Here is a 5,589-nt window from a genome sequence, read left to right as displayed (position 1 = left end):
TGGTCAAAGACGTTATGAATATAATTGACTCTTTTAACCTTATGCAGTCTGTTCGGGAACCCACGCATGAAAAGGGTCATATTTTGGATCTTGTGCTGTCATATGGGTTGGACATACAGATAACTGAGATTGGCCACACATTTTTATCGGACCATTTCCCTGTTTTATTTTCCATCTCTGTGCCTGCTCCCTCTCTCAGCTCCTCTCCTCTCCTCTGCGCCGCTTTCGTGTTTTTAATTCTGGAACTCCCCAGTTGTTTGGTGCTATGTTTAAAGACTCTTTTTTATATTCTTTGGACGATCTTAACGACCGCAGTGTGGATAAATGCATAACAATGTTTGATTCTCTCTGTACTAAGATTTTGGATTCGATTGCACCCATGACTTTAAAGCGCACAAAGCCACAGAAGGAGCCATGGCTGAATGAGTGCACTCGTAAACTCAGGCGCACATGTAGACAGGCGGAGAGAAAATGGAAAAATGACAATCTTCAAATTTCTAGGGAGCTCCTTCAGGACAGTCTTATTAATTATCAGCAGGTTGTAAAAACTGCAAAAACTAACTATTTCTCGTCACAAAAAATGCTCATAAGCCTCAGGTTCTTTTTAATGTATTTGATTCACTGGTGAACCCTGGTGATGCTGTCTGTATGGAGCCTTCTTCTAGCTTGTGTGAGGCTTTTCTGCAGTTTTTTACGGATAAGATCTCTGCTATTAGAATCCAGATCTCTCGGTCTGCTCAGGTCCCCTCAGCTCCCATAGCAAGCACAGCTGTCTTTGACATCTTTGAACCTGTCACTCTTACTGAACTGAATGAGATAGTTGCACATTTACGCCCTGCTAACTGTCAAACAGATAGTATTCCATCATCTCTGTTTAAGGAGGTATTCTGTTATAATTTATTAATTTGTGTCTTAGTTCTGGCTGTGTTCCATCTTCCTTTAAACATCTTAAATCTTTCATCTTCTTCTGAAGAAGAACTTAGACCCTATGGATTTGTCTAATTTTAGACCCATTTCCAAGCTCTCTTTTATCTCAAAGGTTTTAGAAAGATCTGTGTTAATTCAGATCCAAGAATTTCTGAAAACAGTTGATGTTTGTGAACAGTCTCGTCACAGTACGGAGACTGCTCTGTTAAAAGTCTTTAATGATCTGTTCGTACACCTTTATGGTGGCAATTGTGCCATTTTAATTCTGCTTGATTTGACAGCAGCCTTCGACACAGTTGATCATAAAATTCTTCTGTGGCGTTTAGAGCACTGTGTTGGCTTAAAAGGCACTGTTCTTAAGTGGTTTGAGTTGTATTTAACAGACAGATCATTTTCAGTAATAATGGGACAGTTTTCATCCTCAGTGGCCCCTCTGACCTGTGGGGTGCCGCGGGGGTCAGTTTTGGGTCCACTGCTATTCTCCCTGTATATGCTACCATTGGGATCTATTTTCAGGAAACATGCCATCTCCTTCCACTGCTTCGCTGATGATGTGCAGGTGTATCTACCGCTAAAGGTTACAGCTAAAGAATCTTTGAAGGCCGTGATAAACTGCATGAACGATATTAAGACTTGGATGGACCTACACTTTTTAAAACTTAATGAAGACAAAACGGAGGTTGTCTTGTTCGGGCATCCAGAGTTGGTTCAGGTTCTTACCAGCTCCCTTGGCCAACTAGCACCTCACTTAAGATCCCATGCCAGGAATCTTGGAGTGATTGTTGATAGTGCTTTTAAACTAGAGAAGCAGGTCAGTGCTGTGGTTAGGGCTAACTTTTTTTCAACTTAGACTGATTGCTAAAGGCAAACCGTATCTGACACAGGCTGACCTAGAAAAAGTCATTCATGTTTTTATTACCTCTCGCCTGGATTACTGTAACTCCTTGTATACAGGCATTGGGAAGTCTGAGCTTAATCGTCTGCAGCTCGTAAAGAATGCAGCAGCTCGTCTTTTAAGTGGCAGGAAGAAGCGGGAGCACATTACTCCAGTGCTCTCATTGCTTCACTGGCTTCCGGTAAAGTATCGGATTGATTTTAAGTTTATTCTATTTGCTTTTAAATGTATCAATGGTCTTGCCCCAGAGTACCTTACGGACCTTGTCAGGCTGCATAGGCCCTCCAGAGACCTCTGTGGTCCTAAAGGTTCCTAGATCAAAACTGAGATCCAGAGGTGATCGAGCCTTTTCAGTGGCTGCTCCAACTCTGTGGAACTCATTGCCTCTAGCTGTGCAGACTGCTAGAAGCTTTTCCACTTTTAAATCATTGCTGTAGACTTATTTATTTGAACTAGCGTTTGACTCAGGGGAGCCACCTTGATGAATGTTGTATTCTATCTATTTTTTTTGTGCTTTTTACTGTAAAGTACTTTGGTAGGCCTCGGCCTTGGAAATGTGCTATATAAATAAATATGACATTGACATTGACATTGACATTATGATAAATATACATTTTTCCCCAAACATATTTAAAAACGACACTAGTCACTTTGACTTGAACAAAACTGCAGACATGATGTGGTTGGCTGAATTTACTCCATCTGTACTGCAACTGAGCTCCACTCTCAACATACAAGAGAGGACACATAACCTTAAAATTACCCCACTCTCAGGTAAGGAAATCTGTCCTTGGTACTACCGATATAATTAGGTCAGTTCCCAAAAAAGTACAGAGTTCAATATCCTAACTTAGGAGTGAAGACCGACATCTCTCCATTCGTGCATGAATAGTTCCTGAGAGTGTGTGTGTGTGTGTGTGTGTGTGTATTTCAGGCCTGTGTTTAGTGATTACTAACAAAACAGAGTGTAATTTGTAATTTCCCCACTGGGGATCAATAAACAGTATTAAATCCATGGGAGGGCTAGCATCGTATACAATTTCCTAATAAGCCCAGTTCACTTGCACAAATGAGTTCATCTTTAGAGTTACATGGATCTACACCTTTTTACAAACTTTATTAAATATATCAAAATCATGTTTAAGACATTTTTAAAACAAAAATTCTGCACAGCTAAATTCTTTCTCTCTTCTCTGGTTTCTTAGATTGTGGCTCTGTATATGTCCTTTCTGTATGAAATCTTTCTTACAGACGGAACAGCTAAATGGTTTCTCTCCTGTGTGGATTCTCATGTGTGTCTTCAAATTTCCACGCGCTGTAAAAGCTTTCTCACAGACTGTGCAGCTAAATGGTTTCTCTCCTGCGTGGGTTCTCATGTGTTTCAATAAATGTCCACTTCTTATAAATACTTTGCTAAAGACTGAGCAGCTAAATGATTTCTCTCCAGTGTGGATTCTCATGTGTTCCTCTAAATTACAACTCCTTTTGAATGCTTTCCTACAGACTGAGCAGCTAAATGGTTTCACTCTTGTTTAAGATCTCAGGTTACTTTTCAGAAGTCCACTGGTGCCAAGTTGTGTTCCACACTCTTTTTCACTAGTAATACATCTTGAATCAGTGAAAGAGACTGACCGAGAGTTTAAACCTGACTGGGGTTCTCCGATCTTCTTCCAATCAGCACTGTCATCAGTCTCAGTTTCAGAAGAGTCTCCAGTCTCGTCATCACTACCTGGTTGTAAATGTGTATCTGGATCTGAGTTCATGGCTGGATCTCGTCCTTCACAGTCCTCTCTATCAGCTTCTGTTTTCATTTGTTCAGTGTGTCTTTAATGTGTTCTATGAGAACTGAGGTTTTTCTTCATCATCTTCACTCTTCACAGGGACAGGAGTGATTGGGAACTTGGTGATATCAGCCTCCTCCAGCCATTGATTTTGCTTTCTGTCCTGACTGATCCAGAGTTCCTCCTGTTCCTCTTTAATTTGGGGGGGCTTTGTGTCCTCCTAGTCCAGACTGGAGCTCCACTCCTGCTGATGTTCTTCACCAACAATCACTTTCTGGACATCTGAATGTAAAGGTAAAACACAAACGGCCATTAATTTAAGGCTTAACAATACTTCGCCAAGGACACACGTTCATAATTACATAATTTGCTTTAAACAAGGTCCCTCATGCAATACTTTGCTAATTAGCTTAATACACTCCCATAAGGACGCAGGTTCATAATTACATTACACCATGACCCAAAGTCCATCATACAATACTGAGCACAACTCACCCCGGAGTTTTTAGCCTAGAGTTAGTACACTTCCATTCTGAAAACTCAATCCGAGTTGCTGTGTTAATTTTCAATTGAATTTGCGCAATTTGCTTGTTGGTTAAAAACATTTCAACTGTTACCCAACCTCAAATACAATGGATATCACAACAAGAAAAAATAATACGAAAAGAACAAAAACAATTCTGCTTTCCTCCACAATGCATTGCAACACGTTGCGGGGCAGACCAAAGCTTGTCTCTGGTCTTGGCCTCAACCAAGTTCCGGTGTCTTCATTACATATATCACGTTATTGCAGTGTGGCTGCGTTGTTTCTATGGTTTTTATGAGTTCAGTTAATCCCAGCATAAGACCACCGGCAGCATGCTACTACTAACAGCCGGCACGACTTCACGAGGGAGAGGGGCTGGAGGCCGCTGGTCTGTGTCAGCTCTAAAAAATAAAATAAAAAATACACCGTTGAAAAAAAGTTATAATTATAATTCACTTACCTGGGTGGGTTGTTTGAATGACAGAAATCTGTTCAGGTGTGATTTTAATGAATACCACATGGACATGTATGGTACTAAAAAGTGTGTTCAACGTTATTAGGATCCCCAAAACACAGATTAAAAACACTTGAAATTAACAATTATCTAAATTAACCAAAGTGAATAAGAATTCTTTTCTGCAAGCCTTGGTGTAATCGGATTTTACAGGGGTTCATTAGGTGGTATTCAATGGGTGGTATCTGCTGAACCACACATTTTTATTACACTTCATCTGTATAACCTTTTAGTCTGGTTTGTTTAATGTGTAAACACTTATTTCTTGTTATCTAGTCTTCTTTTCCAATAAATAGTTTATAAATCTTTGACTAAGCATCACAGGATGCGCCGTCACATCCTGCTCAGACTGCTGGTTCGAGTGCTTTAGCAAACAACCTGAGCCATCTTTTATAAATTTGTGTGGGTCAGGGTTCTTGCAGGTTTTAGTAAGTCCCGTTTAAAACCATTTCCAAAGACATTTTAAGACCATAAAGACTAAAATGTAAGACCTACGTGGCGTATTATTGCAGCGCGTCGTACCTGGAGCTGGGAACTTAAATTCAAGGCTTATAAAAGACCTTTTAAAACCTCTTCAGAGATTTTCTCGCCAAAATTTTTACCCTTAAAAAAGTGCTGCAGTTTCCACATGCTTTGGTCCTCTGGGATGACCCTGAGTTCATTGGGAAGTTAACACTCTCAACTTGTTGTTTCTAGTGGCAGTGTGACACTAGGCCTTACTGACACAGAGCTACAGAGGTTAGAACACTGAATTTCTATTTCAGTCCAAGTAAATCATACAGGTGCTATATACTAAAATAGTACTCTAGCCACATGTCTCAACTTAGAACAGAAAAAATCCAGAAGAAATGACTTATAAAATGGATTTTATATTAATGTATTTCTACAGATATGTCTGTGCGTTTGTCTTGTTTCTTATTTCTAAAAAAGCCAAAAAAGTGCTAAA

The sequence above is a fragment of the Etheostoma cragini genome, chromosome 24 (assembly GCF_013103735.1).
Source record: "Etheostoma cragini isolate CJK2018 chromosome 24, CSU_Ecrag_1.0, whole genome shotgun sequence".
Taxonomy (NCBI): Eukaryota; Metazoa; Chordata; class Actinopteri; order Perciformes; family Percidae; genus Etheostoma; species Etheostoma cragini.
Note: the sequence above shows the minus strand (reverse complement) of the source record.